The sequence below is a fragment of the Nasonia vitripennis genome, unplaced genomic scaffold, assembly GCF_009193385.2.
Source record: "Nasonia vitripennis strain AsymCx unplaced genomic scaffold, Nvit_psr_1.1 unplaced0002, whole genome shotgun sequence".
Classification (NCBI taxonomy): Eukaryota; Metazoa; Arthropoda; class Insecta; order Hymenoptera; family Pteromalidae; genus Nasonia; species Nasonia vitripennis.
In genome coordinates, this window is record NW_022279781.1 from 164,718 (window position 1) to 188,287 (window position 23,570).

Consider the following 23,570-nt stretch of genomic DNA (forward strand, 5'->3'; position numbering starts at 1 on the left):
GTGGAGTGGACAAAATAAATGCTAAGTCCTTAAAAGTGATTTGTAATTATATTGCGGTATCCTTAACGCATATTTTTAATTTCTGCATTGATAAAGCTATATGGCCAGATGCACTAAAAAAGGCCGAGATCGTTCCAATATATAAAGCAGGGGAAAAACATAACATTACCAATTATAGGCCTATCTCACTCATACCTAATGTTGCTAAAATTATCGAAAGAATTATTTATAACAGACTATATGATTATATCCAAAATAATGACATAATCTCCAAACACCAATTTGGTTTTGTGAAAAATATTGGTTCAAAAAATGCCTTAAACTATATCACGCAAATATTGTACAATACCATAGATAAATCGATATCAACAATAGTCACTTTTCTCGACTTGACTAAAGCTTTTGATACAGTCGACCATAAGTTGTTATTAGATGAACTGTATTGTATTGGTATTAGAGGACAGGCGTTGGATCTACTTCAAAGCTATTTGAATAACAGATATCAAACTGTTAAAATTGACGGTGTAGAAAGTAATAACTTACTAATAAGTATGGGTGTTCCACAGGGTACGATACTAGGTCCACTCCTATTTATTTTATATATAAATGATGTTCTAAAGAATTCCATTAGAATCAATTCTATCATACGTTGATGATACTGCAATAATAGAAACAGGCAATACGTGGATAAAGGCGCAAAAAACATGAATGATTTTCTTACTGTGATATACAAATGGTCGGCGGTAAATAAGTTATCTCTAAACGTGGATAAAACAGTTTGTATGACATTTGGAAGCTATTGCGACAGTGTACCGAGGCATATTGATATAAAAATTCCGAATAAAAATATAGCTAGAGTTGAGAATTACAAATACTTGGGAATTGTCATAGATTTTAATCTAAAATGGGTTAAACATATCCAATATATAATAAAATAAAAACAAAGTCTAGTCTATATTTTTCACAAATTATCACATACTATGTCAACAGAAACTTTATAAATGATATACTATTCATTCTCCCATAGTATAATCAGTTATGGAATAGTAGTCTGGGGAAGTGCCTATAGAAGGACCGTGATTTATTGCTAATTTTACGGAGGAAAATTCTTAAGATTATCAATAAAAATACTTTTAGTATACAAGATAAACCATTGAACCTAGAGCAACTTTTTAATTTTTAATCCCTTAAAATCCATTATAATGATCTAAAAACTCAATTCCAAATGTCTAAAGAGCAAAAAACGAGTTAGTAATAAAAACAGTTATAATAATGCCATTATAACTTACAATTTATTATCAAATGAGCTCAAAGAATTAGATATAAGCGAAACCGCGGCAAAAAGTAAATTTAAGATTTGGATTAAAACCAAAACTTAGTTTTTAAATAGTTTTAAATTTGTTAAATTTGTCAAAGTTTAGAATAATGTAAATAGTGTTTGTTGTAAGGATATGATAAGAAAATTATCTTTAGTTTTAAGTACTAGTTTTAAGTTTTTTGTTACATACCAAGCTTGTACATAGGTAACTTGTAAAAAGATATTCCACGTCAACCCGTAAAAAAAATTTTCAAATTTCGCCTAAACTTTGTTACCTTGTCCAGTATACCCCAAAAAACAAAACGAAAAAATTTCAGGCCTCTTAGTCTATTCCTTGTCAAGTTATGGCAATTTAAAAAAACTAAGATTTCCTGAATTTTTGCTTTGGACACACACACGCGCGCGCTGTAAAACTCCACACTCATCTAGAAACTTTATGTTTGAAGCATATCTATTAGTATAAAAGTGCCCTTTGAAGACCAAATCTTCTGTAAGTCTGCGGTAGCTGAAAAATGGAAATTCTGAATTTTGGCCTTCGAAGAAATGTCATACCTGATAATATGGCACATATAAACATAGTTTTAGGCTTCTTACATTATACCTGAATATATTTGATAGTTTTATTCATTTTTTAAACAATTTGTGAAAAATATGAACAAAAAATTGAATTTTTTGACTATTTAAGGTGTATTCGTCTCCTTAAATTCACACACGCGCGCGTGCGCGCGCAGGGATGCCAATACCCTATATGTGGCGCGTCCCCTGGGTGGCGGATAGGGGAATGCTCATAGGCGCGTTGAGATCTCCTCAACCGGCCGAAGGGTAGAGCAGAAATAAATTATGCTCCGCGGACCAAACAGGCTAGAGAAAGAAACCCCGAAGATAAAATGAATAGTACGTTAATAACATTACTACCTCAAGCGGGTCAAGCCACAGAGCCTAGTCCTGCCATCGATTCCGATCGCGTGAAAGCCCCGGTGGTGAGTGCTGGCCCCATAGAGATTGGGGAGGGGGGAGGCAAACTCACATAGAAGCCGCAGAGGTTTGTCACCTGACTTCTGCTGCATGTAGAGACACAAGTGATATGGAAATGGATGCAGACAGGGATACAAACTTACTGGGCAATTTGAATTGTCCTCTATCATGAAGCGGTGTAGGTAGGCTCGAAAGCACCGATGTACGCTCAAAGACTGCGTAAGGTAATAATTCACTTCCCCGCGTCGTCTATTGGTCCAGCCAATAATACGAGGTATGAGGCGGTGCGTCCATCGCCCCTTTCCACTGGAGTCTCATAATCTTTGCCACTCAGCTAGGGTTTGTTCTTCCGCCGATTTTCAAACTTCCTTTTGAGTATTGACACTCAGCGGCTTTCTTCGTATATATTCTTTCGCTCTGTCGCTAGAAAGTCAGTAGGCGGCATACTTGAGATAACGCATACTGCATCTTCTGATACTGTTCGGTCGGCAGAAACGACCCGCAATGCACTTCTCCTATAAACTTTTGACAACTTTTGTGCATAGGACTTCACCAATATAGCCTCCGCCCATATTGGGGCACTGTATAACATAATTGATGTAGTTACACTGGCTAGGAGTAACCTTCGACCCTGCGTTAGTCCACCTACATTTGGTATTAGTCGCGGTATTGCAGCACCGACTTTTGCTGCCTTATTGCTCACTCTCTCGAGAGGCTGCTTAAACGTTAGTCTGGCGTCCATAGTGATTTCCAAGTACTTAATGGTCCGCTGGGAGTCTATTTCGTGTCCGTCCACTGTTAGTGTAATTGTCTCTATTTTCTTCCTACTAGATACAAGGATAGCCTCCGTTTTATGGCTAGCAAGCTCAAGTCTAGTCTGCTTTAGCTAATCGTGGGTTATACCTACTGCCTCGTTATCAGTTGTCTGTCACCTCTTTCTTTTGCTTTGCTAATATTACTACTGCAATGTCATCTACAAATCTTACAACCGTTGCCCCTTCGGGTAGCTCTAGCCTAAGTACTCCATCGTACATGATGTACTACAATAATGGGCCGAGCGTGGGACCAAGGGTCAGTGCTCCGGTTACTTTATAGATTTTTGTGCCGTTCTCCGTGTCATACAAAAGTGCTTTGTCTTTCAGGGAGTCAAATACAATCCTTTTTATATATGCAGGTATCTCTTTTTTTCTGTAGTGCCTCGTGCATCTTACCCCAGCTGGCTTAGTTAAATGCAGTTTTAACATCCAGTGTAACAATAGCACAGTACTTCTTGACTCCTTCTTTCCACCTCTTCCCTCATATTGCAGTTCTAGCGGTGTCGACTATTTAGTTTACGGCATCAAAAGTGGAACGTTTTTTCCTGAAGCCGTATTGATATTACGCTAGTACACCTGGTTTTTCAATGACTTGGTCCATTCTAACGCCGTTTTGCGCTCTAAAATCTTGCAAATCTCTGCTAAAATTCATAGCTCCGTCATTTTTTGAGCTAAAACGCTTTATTACTAAAGCGTATTATTACTTTAATTCACTGATTTGAGATTTTGGTCAAAAATCACCGATGCCAAGAAAAATGTGAAATTCTTATCTTATGTACCCAAAACCACAATGAATGTTTAAATGGGTTCTTTTTTAGTTTAGTCTTGTGGAACAAGGCATTTTGAACTATTTAGTTTGCTAATACAAACAATTTTTATTTATCTTATTGAATCAGACAGCATGACATTATGAAATAACAGTTGACTTGCTACGGTCAAGTGAAATGAAGTGCAGTGCATGCGTATCGTACAAACCTTGTTCAGATAGTAGAATAGGACTATATTATATGTAAAAATTGAAATATTAATAAAATTAAATTGATTTATTTAGCTGGTGATTATCCTAACCTCTTAACCTATATATATATATATATATATATATATATATACAACTTAAATATATTATCTACAAATTGTTACATGTCCTTTGCATTTCCTAACCTTTTTTCAATTATAATCAATCATATAGGTAAATTTATATTTATTAATAAAAGTTTCTACCTGACAATTGTATACGTATGGCTAGTAAACTGAATTTAAGCAAATTAACTACAAGGAGCTGTGCATAAGCTTCTATTACAGTAAGCGGTTTTCTAAGCGGTTCATTGGCGTTATTGGTTAAATAAGCCATTGCTAAGCCATTGAACCGTAGACATTTCTACCAGGGTTACGATTAAATATAATAAACTTGACTTGGTTTGATTGATCTCAGTTCTTTTCTATCTGTAATTTTGTTGCGGAATATATCAAACCCGCTTAACCGTTTACTTTTTTAAGAGTTAATTTTTTTAGAGTAAATAATTTCTGGCATTTTCATCATTTTGATTAAGTAGAAACCATGCAGTTAACGTTGTATTTGAATGGTTATTAAATAACATTTCTTTACAGCCTTCTTTAATATAAACATATTGTTCATTCATAAGATGTACTGCTAATTTACATATGACGTGAGATAATTTATGAATTCGATATTCCAATAATAGATACATTGCTTCAAGAGGAATAACATATCTGGTATTAATATATTGCTTAATTTTATCATAATTATATTCTTCGGTTTCGTTTTCACAGTCGCTATAAAAACTAGAATACACATTAATGTAACTCATTTTTAAAAATGAGATATTTAAATATTTAAATAAATATTTAACGTACTGTACAGTTGAGCATACTTCAACGTTAAGGTGGGATTCTGGTGTTTTTCGACCAAAAAATCGAAAAAATTTTTATTTCTTTAAAGTGTTCTAAAGAATTCGTAGAATCTAGTATGAAGTTCATACTAGATTCTTTATGGGGATAAATTTTATATACATGAAAAGCAAGCTATAGAAGTTTAAAAAAAATAATACGTTTTTCGATTTTCTAATAAAATTCGAAATGTGTGCATTCTAGTGCATAAATTGCTACACATTTAATTTTAATATTGATTTTTAATCGACGAATAGGTAGTTTGAATGCAAAACGAAAACGTAAGTATCATTTTATCCAATCGGCCCAGTCTGTGAACCCTGCGATAGATGGTGGCACAAACGTTTATACGGTACACATTTTTCTGCTGTGCGAGTCTATGTTTGTTACATACTTATATACCATACATGTAAACAAAATATATGTATATGCTGAAGTTGTAGTTGCATAATTTATAATTTATGAATTTATAAATTACAACGATGGATGCTATACATTCAAAGTGGCGTAAACCGAAGCCAAAAAAAATCGTAAAAGTGCTACGAGTGCAGCTAACCTAATAAAAGCTCGAACAAATTTAAACAAGACTGATCAAAATAAAAATGCAACAAAAACTAGTGTTCCAAATCGTAATTCTCTCAGTGAAAAACCTTGTACTAGAAGTGTTTCTAACAATACAGTAAATGTTATGCAAGCTAAACTTACATAAAATGGCTGTCTATGGTAAGTCTAACATTATCAACAAGTCGCTCTGCCTGTTTAACATCTTTTTAATGTGTTTTCTCACTCGATTGAGTGATTATTCGCAGCGAGAAGGATCCTCTAACCGGCTCGCACGCTAGCGCTAAAAAAAACCACGGCTTCTCGTGTGTTTTACGAGCCTGGAGGATTTTTTTCGCAAGCTGGCGATAACATAACCTCATCTCAACCACTGAACGACTGCTGACGGCGAAGATACTTATGGCTGTTCCATCAGGAGGACATAACATCAGTGTTCAACATCGCTAAAAAGGAAAAAAGGAAAATCATGTTTCTGTGATCATCAGCTCCAAATTCCACCGAACCGAGGTCTTCTTCAGAAATGTTTTGAGGTTAGAAACATATAGGTCTATCTCTCTCTAAAGAGCGCGAGATCAGTTGTCACCGTCGCTGCGCGTCTAGTACCAATTTTCGCCACCAGAGTGCAACACCATCGACTCTGGTGCGTGTCTCAGGAATCTGCTAGAGCGGGAGTTTTGTAAATTGAAAAAGGAAGGAAGGTTTCTTTCTATTCTCTCGAAAATTTTGATAAGCATTACAAGATGAAAAAACACATACGTCCTCACATGCCAAAATGGCGCCGGGCCGAAACGAGCCTCCTGACAAGTGTCGCAGTAATTTTGCATGTTGCAAACAAAAACCTGCAACAACAGCAGTGTGCGTGATCTGTGATGAGGCATATCACCTTAGCTGCCTTAAGAACAAGAATGAAAACTTTAAATTCAGTGGTAATAACCTTATAGTATGCTCTGAACACAGTGATCGGAACATAACCTCAAAAATTGATGAGGATGTCCTGAGTGAGTCGGCATCACTTTTAATTGCACAGATTAAACTAAAAAAATCAGAAGATGTGAGGAATGACCTTCTGGCAGAAACTAGTAACAAGACTCAAGACTTGCAAGAAACTGATTCCATAGATGAAAGTGATCTTGAACTGCTGAAAACGGAAAACATGCTGTTAAGGAGATTAGTTAGTGAATTAACTGAGAAAAATGACCTCCTAAAAGAAAAATTACAAAACACCAGAAGTAAAACTGACAACAATGTCCTTACATACTCAGATGCCATGAAGTACTCTAGACCAATCCATAAAAAAATTCCTAAAATATCCGTAAGAAAAAACAACAACAGTAATATAGATGTAATGAAGTCAGTTATTGAATGTCTAACAGCTGAAAAAAACATCCAAACAAAGAACATCTACGTAAATAAAAATGATGAAGTCATTATAAGCTGTCTTAATGAGAATAGTGCGGTATTGACAGAGACAGTACTAAAGGAAAAACTAGAGGACAAATGTGATGTCATGAAAAATGAACTCAACAACCCGAAAATTAAGATAGTAGGTATAGATAATCACGCAAATATGGACATCAAGGATATTGAAAAGGACATAAACGAAAGGAACTTCAGTTATTTTGAAAAGGGAGGACAAGTCCTACACATGTATAAGAATAATTATAATAGCTTGAGTACGGTCATAATGGAAGTCCCGGCTGACATCTACAAGCATATAAGAGAAAATAATAACAAAGTTTTTGTTGGATATCAGCAATGCAAAGCCTATGATTTGGTTAACGTTTGCCCGTGTTTCAAGTGCGGTAGATTTGGACACAGTGCCAGGAAATGCCAAAATGAGTTTCTGTGTTTGAAATGTTCCGGGAAGCATAATACGTGTAATTGTGATAAAGATTATACTAAGTGCATTAACTGTCATTATAGTAACACAAAATACAAGTCAAAGTTAGACACAAAACATCATACTTATGACTCTAACTTGTGCAGCATCTTGAAAAAGAAAATTGACAGATATATTGACTCTATTGATTACCCGATAAAACCTACTCTACCTGAAACTGAATCGATCTATCACAGCATAGAATTGGCAAACAGGCGTAAAGTATCCACAGAGGCTAATAATGTCGTAGATAGTGAACAACAGGAAAATGACACTCCACGCAACAAAACAAAGCCAGAAACTGAACACAACAGAAGACCAATCACAAGACGTGATCCACAAATTCCACTGAACCATCTAAAACCGCAATCCTCTGCATTGTCACCAGCCAACAAGAGTGATAAAAACAAGATCAAGAAATAGGTAAAAATGGATATTTTTGATTATTTGGATAGGTTTCAAAATGAATCGATGCAAAAAGAACGGACATGTGGTAATATTGAAAATTTTAACAAAGCTATAAACAATAAGAAGGACTTTATCATGCATGTAAACATTCGTAGTATGAATGCAAATTTTGATAAGCTGAAAATTTTAATAGAAAGTTTAGCTATCAAACCAGCGATTGTGATATGTTCAGAAGCTTTTGATCAAGTTAATTATAATTTCTATCAACTGAATGGTTCAGATTATGAATATAAAACTTATTATAACGAAAGTAGGATAAACAGGAATGATGGAGTCTTTGTTTTTATCAATAGCAATCTAGTCCAAAATACCAAAGTCATTGAAGCAGGGAGAATTAAAATAATAAATACTAGAATAACCTTAAATGATAAAAGCGGTCTTGAAATATCAGCCATGTATAGGTCACTTGGGATACCGAAAACAGAATTTATACTAGATCTTAATAAGTACTTAATTTATAAAAAAAATGTAAAGAATCACTTAGTCATAGGTGATTTTAATATTGACCTGCTAGACTGTGATCATTATAGCCAAGATTTTCTATGTAACTTCCTTGATAAGGTAGAGCTAAAGGATCATGTATCGACAACATTTTCATTAAATCTCACAACATTAACACAGCCACATACAAGCTTAAGCATGATCTAAGGGATCATTACCCGATTATCATAGCTGTAAATAAGCTAAAGACAGTAACTAAAGAACCGTATGTTTTCTTAAACTACAAAAAAATAATAAATAACGCTAATTCAACTGGGATGAAATTAGTTCGATACCTGATCCAAACTTGGCTGTAGAAAAATTGTTAAATGAAATCAAGCAATGCGTAGAATTGTCAAAAACAACAAAAAAGGCTAATAGACAAAATGGTAGAAAAAACTGGATTACCGACGCAATAATAAGATCATGTGAAACCAAAGAATTTTTGTATAATTTGTGGCAACTAGATGTGCAGAATAAACAGCTTAAAATACAGTATAAAGCCTACTCTAAAATCTTGGATAAGGTAATTACCGATGCCAAAATGAAATATGAATTGAATCTAGTGCAGAATAATTACAACAACCCAAAAAAACTATGGGAAATAATAAATACAAAAATCGGTAAAGTTAAAAAATCTAATGATGCCATAAATTATATAAAGGTTAATGATAGGAAAATTACAGACAAAGTCGAAATAGCTCAAAACATGAATACTTTCTTCTGCGAAATTGGGAGAAAATTAAGTGCAAATATCGTGAAACCTGTCAACGCAGAACTTAGGCTACCTGACATGAATCCTATGTCGATTTTCTTAAAGCCAACCAGTATGGCTGAAATAATAAGTATAATCAATACGCTAAAACTGAAAAATGGGGGATTTGATAAGATAAATGCCAAGACTTTAAAATTGCTATGTAATCATATAGCAGGTCCTCTGACCCATATTTTCAATAAGTGTATTGAAAAAGCGGTATGGCCTGATGCTCTAAAGAGTGCTGAAGTAGTGCCGATTTATAAATCAGGCGAAAAACATAAGATCACGAATTATCGACCTATCTCTCTTATATCTAATGTTGCAAAAATTCTTGAGCGAGTTATGTATAATAGAATAAATGATTTTGTAGAAAAGAGTAATATAATTTCTAAGCAACAATTTGGTTTTATGAGAGGGATTGGTACGAAGGATGCTCTGAACTACCTAACCAATGTATTATATAATAATATCGATAAGAGTAAGCCTACGATAATAACCTTTCTTGACCTGGCGAAGGCTTTTGATACTGTTGACCACAGTATACTACTGGCCAAATTATATCGTATTGAAATCAAGGGTCAAGCGTTGGATCTCCTTTCCAGCTATCTAAATGATAGATATCAAGTAGTCAAAATAGACGGTAATGAAAGTGATAGAACTTTAGTTAACACAGGAGTCCCGCAAGGAACGATATTAGGACCGCTACTATTTATTCTGTATATTAATGATGTCTTAAAGGAGATTACTCCCGAGTCCATAATTTCTTATGCAGATGATACTGCTATTATAGCTACAGATAAAGACTGGATAGAAGCTCAAGTAAATATGAACAATTTCTTAAGTGTAATTGCCGAGTGGCTGGCAGTAAACAAGTTGTCCTTAAATGTAGGAAAAACAGTGTGCATGACTTTTGGAAGTAATATTGGAAGCGTACCAGCTCAGATAAATGTTAAAATTCTTGATAAAAGTATAACTAGGGTGGAGAACTTTAAATATTTAGGAGTTGTCTTTGATAGTAATCTAAAGTGGGATAACCACATGCAATATATAGTTGGAAAAACTAAATACCTAGTCTATATTTTTTATAAAATCTCTAAATCAATGCCCATAGAGACTCTCAGAATGATTTACTACGCATTTTTTCATAGTATTATAACTTATGGCATCATTGCTTGGGGCGGTGCATATAGGAATAGCCGAGACCAAGTTCAAAAATTACAAAATAAAATTTTAAAAATCATCAATAAAAATAACTTTTTGTTACAAGACAATCCATTAAATATAGGTCAACTGTTTGCTTTCGAAGCTCTTAAACTACACTACTATGATCTCAAAGAAAAATTCTTAGCATCACATAGTGTTACTAGGAATAGAAGTATTATTATACCAAAAACAAATAAAAGAATCAGCAATAAGAACAGCTATATGAAAGCAATTAATGTATATAATGAGCTTCCTAATCGACTAAAAGTATTAAATATAAATAAATACCCTCAAAAGAAAATCATAAAAGACTGGATCGATACAACTGTTAGAAAAATAATAAAAGAAAAAAATTGTTTCTGTATGCAATACACAAATTTGTTATTAGAAGCTATGCCAAATGTATATATCTTAGTTTTAAGTTTTAATTTTAAGTTTTGTTTATATCTTTCTTTTCGTTTGTAACCAGACTGCGAACAGGTAATTTTATTTACCTCTGCAGGTTTCCAGGTATGAAATACATACCTTGTAAATTTCTTCTGGTAATAATAAATAAATAAAAACTGCAAGAGTCAGCAACAACAAGAAAATTGGCGTTTACTGATATGTTAAAAAGTTCAAGTGATGTTGTTGATGAGGAAGAAAACATGTTTATTAACATGTTTTTAAAGTTATAGCTGACAAGATGACATGTGAATTTTCTAAAACAAATTCAGTGAATTTTGAATTAGGACAATGAAATGGTTTTGCTGTGAATTTATTGTATATTCAATCATTTATCCTCACTTAATATTTATTCGAATTCATTAGCGAAAGAAGAGTGCATCAACCATGTGGCTAAACGCTTGTCTACAAAGGGGATAACACTTGGTGGAAAGTCAGCTGGAGCGCTGGCCAACAAAGTGATTGGCACACTTGCTGGATATTATAGGAATGCTATTGTTCGCAATAAAAACAATGTACGGGACATGCAAAAATAAATTATGGCTACTTTATATCATTGTAGTTCCACAGATAACAAGAACAATCATTCACTGTGAATATTAATCTTAGAACGAGTGAAAGAACTCAGAGTGAGTTCCAACAAAAGGAAAGGGTTGAGTGAGTGAAGGGTTCTTTTTAATTAACACACACGATTTCGCGGTACACAAAAAGCACTTGCTTTGGCGTAAAAACCCTCACGGTTTAGAGGGAAAAGCCTCAGCAAGTGTAAGCTTTATTGAAAATAAGGAAAGGGAAACTATACAAGTAAAAGAAAGAGAACAGTGACTCTAAAAGAGAAAAAACTCAAGTGAAAGAACGCACGCAAACGCAAAGACGCGAGGTACCTTTTCCGCACGCAGAGAGAGCTCTCTTACCGCAAAGACGAACGCTGAAGAGGGCGTTGAGCAGGCCTCGTCGTAGTCCGCCGCTGCTTCCGTCCTGGTCCTGGAGGTCTGGAAGCCGGGCCTGGGGAGCGAAAGGATGGTCCGCAACCGTGCACCAAGCGCGCCCCGACGTCTCGGGGAGCCAGACGCTTGGCACGAGGGCAACAAGGGGTGTTGCCGCTGTTCGCTCGCCCCGAAGGAGTCACGTACAATACGTGGACACCTTCGCCAACAAACCTTAAGACTATCGCCTCGAGGCACACTCACACACTCGCACAAATGCACACACGCGAACGACGCGATCACGAATTTTCCGCTAAACACTACCGCGCAGAACGAGGTGAACAGTGATAGCTCTGAGAAGAACAAGTCACTGGCTCACCGTCAGAAGAAAAAAAATCGAAAAGCGTAAGGAAGCCAAACGTGCGAAGCGCTAGGCAGTCCGAACAGGAATCGGCGCGCGCGGGCCCTTCGCGCGCTCGCAAGCGGGGCCGGCGGCGCGCAACTCGACGCATGCGCGCGCGCTCTCAACGTCGCAACGGAGAGCGAGCAGCGGCGCGAAATTCAAAAAGCCTAAATTTACACCTACACTACTTGAACGAATAAAACGAACTGAACACACTGTGTCCTCAAGGAAAGCAGTCTTTGTGTTTTTACAAGCGTGCTGTAGCAGAAAAAAAGCCGCATAGTCATACAAGTATGCAAGTGTTTTTGAATCAGGTTGTTGTAGAAAATATTCTACCAATATATGAAAGATCAGAGCTGCGGATAAAGTGCTCCAAAAATAATTCTTCATCAAAAACTAGAGTAGAAATTGCTGCAGCTCATGCAGTTTCTGAGTACAACCTGGGTCGTCAAAGAAGTGCTGAGATACTTGCATCAATTACAAACAGTAAGATGACAAGTCACACAGAAAAAATTACGACCCAGAAGGATAAAAAAAGGAAACTCTCAAGTGACAAGAAACATGAACCAGAGTCTAAAGCTGCAAGAATTAAAAAAAATATGGCAGTAAACAAGTCATTAAAAGTACAATCAGAAGGTGTTACTTATGGTGCCGGATGTTTCTAAGTGAGTTCTAAAATTTTATATAAATTTTATGATAATAGTATACATATTAATCAAGAGAATTAATAATTTTATATAGTTTTACAGGATTACAGCATTTGAGATTATTATTATCTGATGACTGAGATCAGACTGATGCTTAGTGAGGTTATGTAAATATAAAATAAGAAGATATTAATGTTAACATTAAAAACCAAGTACGGATGATTATGAAATCATTTTGTAAAAATTTATGTACAGTGAAATAGATTTTTTATAAAATATTATAAATAACAGTACTTTTTTACAAAAACCTCATCTTCTCAGCTTTAAGTTTTGAAATATTCAAAATGCATCCTGCGCAATGCATTTCCATTTCATGGTGCAGCAAACTACGGTGAATTCTTTGTTATTTTAACAGCAAATCATAGTGATTACATTTTTATTATAGCCCATATGATATTAATGGCAAATACAGGTACGTCAAAATTTATTGTAATTTAACTCACTTTATTATTAATTTTATGCATTCAAATGACATATTTATTTATAAAAATAAAAAAAATTATTTAAAAATCTAATCACTATAATTCTTTCACATCGGCTTAAAGATTACACTCAAATTTTCTGGAATCATGAGATGCAAATGGGTTGCGCAGGATACCTTAGCAATATAGCTAAATTATAATAAAAAATTCTGCTTCATCTGCATTATCCAACTAAATATTAGATAAATTGGGCTGAAAATTTACATAAAATCATAGTTTTTTATATACATAATGAGGTCAAAATCTTAGCTAACTAGATCTAAAGGGGGAAAAAAAGTGAAAATACCAGAACCCCACCTTAATGTAACAGTTGAATTTTAATAATGAACTGGCAATGGTACTTTACTCGTTGACACTTGCTCAGTTGCATTTTGATGGAGACTTAGTTCAACATGTACATTGTAAATAAGTACATTTAAAATAAATTTCTTATGAAAAATAAATTCTCGATGCAACTTACAAATCAACAGTACAAAGAAAGATATAATTAATAAGTATCGAATAGGGGTAGAATAATTATTTATTTTTATGAGAATTTACTATACATATATCATATGACACTCATATGATTCTCATATAAGGATTCGGTCGAAAGTATCATATGATTATCATATGATTATTTTCAGCCGGGATTGGACACATGTGTCAAAATATGTCGACGCTCTTGCTGATGATCATGCAGTAAAGGTAAATAACTGTTATATTATTCTTATATTTATTTCAAAACATTACTAATATATGCATACACTTGTGCTACAAACTTGTTGTTACTTTGATTACTTTATGGGTTACAGAGAGGGGTGCAGTTCACTTTGTCGATTTGCGAGACGGGTCTGAATTCGTTACCCACAAGTTGATATTGTTACACAAGTAAACGCAGTGTAAAAAAGGTTCAAATGAGATAAAAATTACAAAGAACAAATTTTTATACGACCAAAAATTCAAATATGAGATAAATAATAAAAAATATGGAAGAACTATAACTTTTTCATGGTCTAAAATTTGTAAGGCCAAAAATTTTCAAGGACCAATAATAAAAAACATACAAAATGCCAAGACAATTAAAAAAATGTGAATAAACTAACAAAGTGAACCGGAGGACCAGAGAACCGGATTATTTTAACAAATTATCTGGCATAGGTCCGCAAGTTATTAGAATTTGTGGTTAAGTATATCACAATGCTTTGCATAAAAAAAAAAGATTCACGAAAATGGCAACAACTTAACGCATAAATAATAAACCTAATCGTGATGCAAAATTAGATTTACTAAGTCAATTAGAAAGTTTATTGAGAAAAGTTCATCCATATGAATATATGTAAATTTAAAACAAAAATACTCAACTAAACTTGTTTTATTTTATATTTACTGATGTATAAATTCAATATTTTCGTTTCAGAAATTGTTTGATTTCATAATTTCAGTTTTTTAATTTTTGCCTTTAATGCTTTAATTTTTTCGAATTTTAATTGTTCTAAATTTCTGCCACTTAGTTAAATTAATTATTCAATCACTGATTATTATGAAAATGAAAACACTAAAATTTTACTAAACCAAAAAAAATATGATGTCTCATTATTAACTAGTAAGCAACGTGAAATTTTTATGTTATGACGTGATTTTGTTATGTATTGAAATTTTATAGTTTTCTACGTCAATTTATCACTGTAGATGTGACATTTGTTTAAATAAAAAAGGGTTAAAAACTGTATGCTGCAAATCACTTAAACCAATTATTTAGTGCAGAAATAGCTGATAAAAATGAAAATGGAAAATAGATTATTTGCTATTGTACGACAATTTATGGTACATTTATGCTACTATGGATGTAGTTATATTAAAAAAGAATTGGAAATTATTTTAATTGTAAAAGGCAATTGAATAATAACCATATACTTGAATTCAACAACATTTTAAAATTTTACTGGATTTTTCATATGCAATCTGCAGTTAATTTTCAGATATTGTCTCATATTCAACCTATTGATGGACATAAAGAATATATTCAAATACATTTTACTTATTCTTATTAATGCGGTGTTTTTGCTATAGCATTTGCAGTCACTATTGTTTTTAGGCACTCGCCCTACATAAAGAGTTTCGAAGAAACGTCTTATACCCAGGTCGAACGCCTATTGGATTTGACCAAAAATGTGTTTTTTCTTTTCAATTCTGTTTGAGCCATTTTTTATAAAAGTATTCTGGCTATTTTGTAGAAAATTAAATTCTAAACAAATACACGGTATTTAAAAATTCTAAATACTCGCCAATTGAAAAAAGTCTTTCTAGTAGCGAAGCCTCATTCTCTAAAAATTGTCTTTCCGTCCGTGCGCAAGACCAGATGTTCATAAGAAGTTACCTTATATTACACAACAACTTACTTAAAACAACTTTTTTCAGTCAAATTCACTATGCATATTGAATGTATTATATTCTACATGATCACCATGTATATGCAACTTTCTAGACATACTTTTGTGGACGGTAGAAACTAACATTTCTTCATTATACCCATACTTAATTATTGAAAAACTAAACTTTTCACACTTGCTTCTATGAAATACTTGTAGAATGACTATAGATGTTCAATATACTATATTCTAAGCCATCACTGAGCATATGTATATATATATATATACATATATATATATATATATATATATATATATATATATATATATATAATATATATATATATATATATATATATATATATATATATATATATATATATATATATATATATATATATATATATATATATATATATATATATATATATATATATATATATAGACACACACACACACACACCACACACACACGCGCGCGCGCGCGAGCACCTATGTTTGATATTTTATCTCCCCGCATAACCTTAAATCTTAAAAAAATATGAATTGTTTTCACTCTAACTATATTAAACACTTGCACTGTAACTGTATAATATCATACTCATCACCATGTATATAAACGCATACTTTTACCAATTTTTATACGAAGTAACCTTATATTACACTTCATATTTTCTTGAATGAACTTTTGCACTTACACTCACTATATATACTGAATATACAATATTCTACACTACGCCTAGCCTAAATTTTTGAAAAAACCTTCTCTTTCTACTGTCATCGTGAATCTTGTAATCCTGTTACTTTCTTATCACTCCTTTTTTTTAAAGCACACGCATCATCACAATATATTATTGCACAGCTCATATCCTGTAAGTCTGTGAACGGTAGAGGCTTGTCTTTGTCAACCACTACTTTGTCATGTCGTACACAAAATTTGTACTGCCCTGCTATGGCTGACAACAACAAGTCACTTATATTGCGTTTATCGCCATGTATGTATATATGTATATACATTTAATATTTGCATGTTACTTAAAATCTTGAATTGGTGAATTTTTTATTATACTCTTGCATCCACTAAACACTTACATATGTGTAGATGCGTATAACATACATATACAACTACCGCATGTAAACACAAAATCTAAATCTTGCTTGCTCTGAACGTAACACTATGCCTCATAATTATAAAAATACATAAATTATAAAAATTTATATCATTAACTCAATGATATATGGTTACTGCATCACAGAATCGACTTCTTAAACAAATATTGAACAAGATACTTTTACTAAATTGCAATTTATGCATTGTATACATTTATTTAATTGTAACTAGATTATACATAGCAATTTATAACAATAATTATTGCATTGAAAAATTAATAATAATAATAATAAAAATTAAAATAAGAACAATATTTTAATTATAATTATATCCGTAAACAAATTTTTATGCAATTTTTGACTATAATCAAATATTAATGACATTATACTTAGCAATAAAATGCAACAAAATCATTTATATACAAGATAAATAATAATTTTAATAAATTAAAAATAATATACTTTACTAGTCAAGAGGCTGGTACAAAAATTCATCTGCTACAAACATCATAAACATTGAAGAACCTGCAACAATAAAATAAATTCTACAAGTAAATGCTCAATAGAAAAAGTTTTAAACAATAATTTTTGTTTTTAATTTAAAATAAATCACTTATCTAATAACTCCATTGAAGTACTTTATTGAAGGCAGGATACACATACATGGAACACTTGTGAAGTTCAACTAATTATATACATACACGCACATATATCACTAATAATTAGAGAAAAATAATAACTATTAAATAATATTATTATGTACCAACAATATATGCAATACAATTTACAATTGAAAATTGAAAAGTCAAAACAAACTAAAATCTAAAATACTAACTAAATATGGAATGCGAACTTCAATATCCAAATCAGACAAATGATCCGAATCATAAACTACCTAAATGTAACTATAAAATAACACCATTAGTAATCAAAGGCAACTTCACTTCTTATACAATTTGCTAGCATAACTCCATGGCTTTTACGGAAAATCAGAAAATTATTAATTTGCTAAAATACATTAGCTTATACTTTTAACGCACAGAATTATATAATTTACTTCATAAATATAAGTCTCATTTAACCGTAGTAACAGAATTAAGAACTATTAAGATAAGAACACATCTATTTCAGAGAGAGTACACAGTGGTCTCTCTCTCTCTCCCTCTCCCTCTCTCTCTCTCTCTCTCTCTCTCTCTCTCTCTCTCTCTCTCGCTCTCCCTCTGCCAACTTCACGTGAGTACTAACAGTCTTGCTCTGCTTTGCTCTCTTTTCTCTGAACTCTTACTGCCGCACGTTGCCTTCGGGCCTATTTTTTTGTAGTTTGTTGCATGCGCATTTCTGCAACCTTCGTAGTGACATATTATTCACCGGAGGCTGCACTTTCCTACATCGCTTTTCTCCTGCTTCAACATCTGTCGCTGGCACATAACCTGCAAACACGCACGGCTTCTCTCCTCGCTGCACGGCGCCTCTCTTTCCTTTGAAGTGATCCACGTGGAGCCATCTGTTGTACGGACGGAGCACCACCACCAACATCATTTACCATCAAACACAGGTCGGTCAATCACCTCTCTCGATCTGCACCCCATCTGGCAGTGACATAACATCGTCAAAAATGAGCGGAATTGGTGAAAAAAGTACCGAAGCACCTGTTATATGTGCTCAGTGTAACAAGGTGGCCAGGGGGAGAATGAAGACATGCGAGTTGTGCAACGATAATTTTCACACCATATGCGTTGCTCTGCGGTCCATAATGGTGGGAAATGTTGCCACACTCGCCTGTGCTGCCTGTGCGGTGGGTTTTGACGTCGTCACGCCCAAAACCACGCAGACGAGGGCAAAGACAGCGGCAGAAACAGCAAACTCTTCCAACAAGGGCACTCCTTTAACAGGTGTGCCCAAGAAAAATAAGTCTGCGCCTCCATCTCTTTCCAGCGCCAGAGCACAGTCGCCAGAGAGGACACAGGCAGCAATTGAGGCGTCCCTCAAGGACATCATCACGGCACTGGATGAAATCAAGCGGGTCCAAAACGAGGCCCTTCAGGCACAAAACACCGTGTCTGAACGGGTCTCAAGGATCGAGAAGCGACTTGGCCCGCTTGAGAAACGTCTCAAAGCCCTTGACGACTTGCCTGCGCTCAAGACTCGGCTAGGCAATGCTGAGTCCACCATCTCTGAGTTGCAGGTAAAACTCCAAGAACTGTCGTCAAGGAGCCCAGCAGAGCAGCACAACATCAGCACTGCTCCTGCCTCCGATGAGATCAACAACCTCCGCAGTGAACTGGCCGAGGTTAAGAGGAGGCAGGAGCGCTCTGCAAATAATGTGGTGGTAATCTCCGGCCTAGCTTACACCCAGGAGACGTCACTACATCTCCTGGCTTACGCTGTCCTGTCTGCACTGGACCCCACGGTCCTGAGGCGGGATATTGCAACTGTCAGAACCATGGGGAGACTTGACGCAAACATCATCAACGCGCAAGGAGACAGCAGACTTCCACCACTAGCTGTCACTCTCTCCTCCAGTGCACTGGCCCGCTCCATCATAGTGGCCAAAGCCAGGAAGCGCAAGCTACACACCAGTGAACTCGATAGTTCATTACTGGAGGAGGCGAAAGCTCTCTACCCAGATCACCAGGGACTCGTCAACATTAATGAGCTGCTTCCTCCAGATGTTCATAAGCTCTGCATCAAGACCAGGCTTGAAGCGAAGAAGAGGAGAGGCTGCCGATCCTACGTGAGGGATGGCAGAATATACATCCGTACTGGCGAGGACAGCGAACGGGCCACTATTATTTCGACTGAGGCGGATCTTGAGGCTTTTTTAGCCCGAACGTCGCCAACAACCAGCACGGACATCACACGCTAAGACACACACCAATCATCCCGCCACGACCACCATCTAAATCATCTAACTCTTTCATATCTGCCTCTAAAGCGTCTCTGTCCAAGGGTCTAAGAGTCTGTCATTTCAATGCGAACTCCCTAACGGGTCACATTGAGACGATCAGGCTATTCTTGTCCACTCGTCCCCTCTTTCACGTAATAGCTGTGACTGAGACCTGGCTGAGTGACAAAATATCATCATCCATCCCTTCACTGGATGATTACACTCTACACAGACGGGACAGAAACAGGAACGGTGGAGGTGTGGCCCTCTATATTCATCATTCACTGACTGCTAGCGTCATTTCGTCATCCGACGGCGAATGGTCGGGCAAGCCGGGTAAGCCGGAGTATCTGTTCTGTGAAGTCTCTTCTAAGGGAATATCACCCATCTTCGTGGGAGTTGTGTATCGCCCTCCTCACTCACCCTTTATCCAGGGAACTAACTTTATTGAACAACTAACGACGCATATACACAACTACTCCACGAAGGTCATCATGGGTGATTTCAATGCTGACCAACTGTCCTCATCAGAAGATGCAAATTTCATCCGAGCCTTCATTGATGAAAACTCCCTTGTTTCTGTACCATACGGTGCAACTCATCACAGACAGGACTCTGACACCTGGCTTGACCTATGTTTGATTGATGAGCAGGATCGCCTGCTATCATACTGGAAGACTGACACCCCTTTCATTAACGGACATGACTGGATCACGGCCACTCTCGACGTACAGATTCCACGCCACGTACCTACTACATACACTTACAGAAACTATAAAGGAATCTGTGCTGAGAAGCTAAGGGACTTCCTTAGTACATGTGACTGGTCATCCTTCGCCACGTCATCACTAGACGAATGCATCACCATCCTTAACGCTAACATCTCGAACGCCATCAATCATCTCGCCCCATTAAAGACTGTGACACCTGGACGTAAGCGTCACCCGTGGTTTACCGCGGCTCATCGTGACCTTTTAACTGAAAGGAACAGGCTCTACAGACGTTTTCGCAGAAGTCGTTTACTGTGGGATCTATATTTTTATAGAATCGCACGGGACGACGCCCATAAACGGATTGAGGAGGCCAGGTTGAATTACTACTATTCACGCTTGTCCTCCTTGACCGACGTTGCAGAGATCTGGAGAGAGCTTGGAAATCTCGGTATTACTACTTCTAAAACACCTACACCTGCTCAGTTCTCTCCGGGTACTCTCAACGAATACTTTAGCTCCATCTCTAATGACCCTCAAGCTCCATCTGTTGAGGAGTATCTGCGAACCCTGGAGAGTCTGGACCTCCCTGAACACTTCATCTTCAGGGAAATCACAGAATCGGACGTGTCGGCTGCAGTATCACACTTCAATACCCAGGCCAGAGGAAGTGACGGCATCCCACAGGTTGTAGTTCATAAAGCACTGCCAATACTCGCCCCCTTACTCTGTCAAATTTTCAACTTGTCTCTGAGCGAGGCACGCTTTCCCTCTGCCTGGAAATCATCACTAGTAAGAGCTCTAAATAAAGTCAATTCTCCAACAGCTGTAACTGACTACCGTCCGATCTCTCTTCTCTGTTTCCTGTCCAAGGCGCTGGAGTGGCTGGTGCACAAACAAATCTCTGAATATCTCGAAACAAGGCTTTACCTTGACAACTTCCAAACTGGTTTTCGCACCGGCCACAGCACGCAGTCTGGCTTGATTAAGCTAACTGACGATGTCAGGCTTGGAATAGACAGGAAAAAGGTCACGCTGCTACTTCTTTTTGATTTTAGCAAGGCGTTTGATACTGTGTGTCACGTCAGGCTACTCGGAAAGCTATCTTCTTTCGGCTTCTCCAAGCAGGTTATCCGCTGGCTTGCATCTTACCTTTCCGGAAGAGTGCAGGCCGTCATTGGTGACAACAGCGAACTCTCAACATTCCTACCACTAAACACCGGTGTCCCACAGGGGTCAGTTTTGGGCCCCCTGTTGTTCGCGTTGTACATCAATGACATAGGTTTCTGCCTTGATTCAGATGTATCCCATCTAATCTATGCGGATGATCTGCAAATCTACTGTCAATGCCCCCTTGAGGAGCTCGACTCCTGTTCTGTCAGGATGAGTGCTAACGCCGAGAGGATAATGGGCTGGGCAGCACTAAATAGACTTAAGCTGAATGTCGGTAAAACAAAGGCGATCGTTCTGGGCTCCCCTTACTATATCAACGCTCTTCCATCTACTGCTAACACCTACATAACTATAGGGGGAGCCCGGGTCGACTACGAATCATCTGTGCGCAATCTGGGGTTGGTGCTCGATTCCAAACTCTCGTGGAAAGAGCACGTTACACAAATGTGTAAACGTGCTCACTCTCTAATGTATCGGCTCTACTTTTTTCGGAAGAGCACTAATCTCAGATTGCGCCAACATTTGGTGCAGGCACTCCTGTTTCCAATCATAGATTACTGCGCACTGGCTTACTGTGACCTGACGCAAGACCTCGACCTGAAGATACAGAGACTTGTCAACACCGGGATCAGATACATCTACGGTGTAAGAAGGGACGAGCACATCTCCCCTTATAGGCGTGAGTTGCAATGGCTTACCACCGCCGGACGTAGGAGATACTTTATGGCATGCTTCCTCAAAAAACTTTTTACTACTTCAATACCATCTTACTTGTTAGCCTATTTCGATTTTCACGTCGCGCTCAGGCCTGTGAGGGGGGAGGTGACCCCCCTGGACATCCCGCCCTTCAAGACGGAGGCGCTGAAGAACTCATTTTTCATCAGCGCGTCCTATCTCTGGAATAGCCTTCCATCTCATCTACGCAACATATCATCTATTTCACATTTCAAACAGGCGGCGAAAACACACTTCTTTAAATTAGAAAACACTTAAACATGATGTAAACTTATCATCTCATACACACACTTTCACCTCATCTCACCACATTTCATCATTCACTTTCTCACACACACACACACTTACACAACTATTACCTTTTGTGTTAACCTAGTCACACATCACTATAAGTATTTATATGTACAACATAATGTACAAAAATAAAAAATTATTAAATCTAAAATCTAAAAAAATCTCCGTCGTCCAACACTGAGGCTACAACACACATACACACACACACACACACATCATTCCACCACACCCACCATCAAGCTCATCTGCCACGTCTTCATCTGGTTCTAAGGTATCTCTGTCCGAAGGTCTACGAGTCTGTCATTTTAATGCGAACTCGCTTACGGGTCACATTGAGATGATCAGGCTTTTCTTATCCTCTCGCTCTCCATTCCACGTAATAGCTGTTACTGAGACCTGGTTGAGCGACAAGGTAACGTCCATCCCTTCACTGGACGACTACCTACTGTATAGACGAGACAGAAACAGAAACGGAGGAGGTGTGGCCCTCTACATACACAAATCTCTGACAGTTAGCGTTATTTCATCATCTGACGGTGAATGGTCTGGTAAGCCAGGCAAGCCTGAATATCTCTTCTGTGAGGTATCGGCAAAGGGAGTTTCTCCCATCTTCGTGGGGGTTGTGTATCGTCCACCTCATGCTCCATTCTTCCAAGGCTCTAACTTCATAGACCAACTAACAACCCACATGCACAACTATTCCACGAAGGTCATAATGGGAGACTTCAACTCTGACCAACTTTCTGCATCTGAAAATGCCAAGCTCATCAAGGCCTTCATTGATGAAAACTCTCTTTCATCTGTTCCCTATGGTGCCACGCACCACAAACAGGGTTCTGATACCTGGCTTGACCTGTGTCTAATCGACGAATAGGATCGCCTGCTGTCATACTGGAAAACAAACTCACCTTTCATCAACGGACATGACCTTATCACGGCCACTCTCGACGTACAGATTCCACGATACGTACCTAACACATACTC

The 23,570-nt window shown here is 36.6% G+C and overlaps 1 protein-coding gene across 2 annotated transcripts in view; it reads right to left on the reverse strand.

The window, feature by feature from the left end:
- The window catches only part of LOC100114419 (frizzled-2), a 92,061-nt gene that overhangs the window by 21,083 nt on the left and 47,408 nt on the right, over positions 1-23,570 (reverse strand). The window contains exon 2 of one of the 2 annotated variants that reach the window (XM_032602199.1): positions 544-658. The exons of the other annotated variant lie outside the window; for it this stretch is intronic. The gene's annotated coding sequence lies outside the window, so the exon portion shown is untranslated. The remainder of the gene's footprint in view (positions 1-543; positions 659-23,570) is intronic. 2 annotated transcript variants of the gene reach the window in all.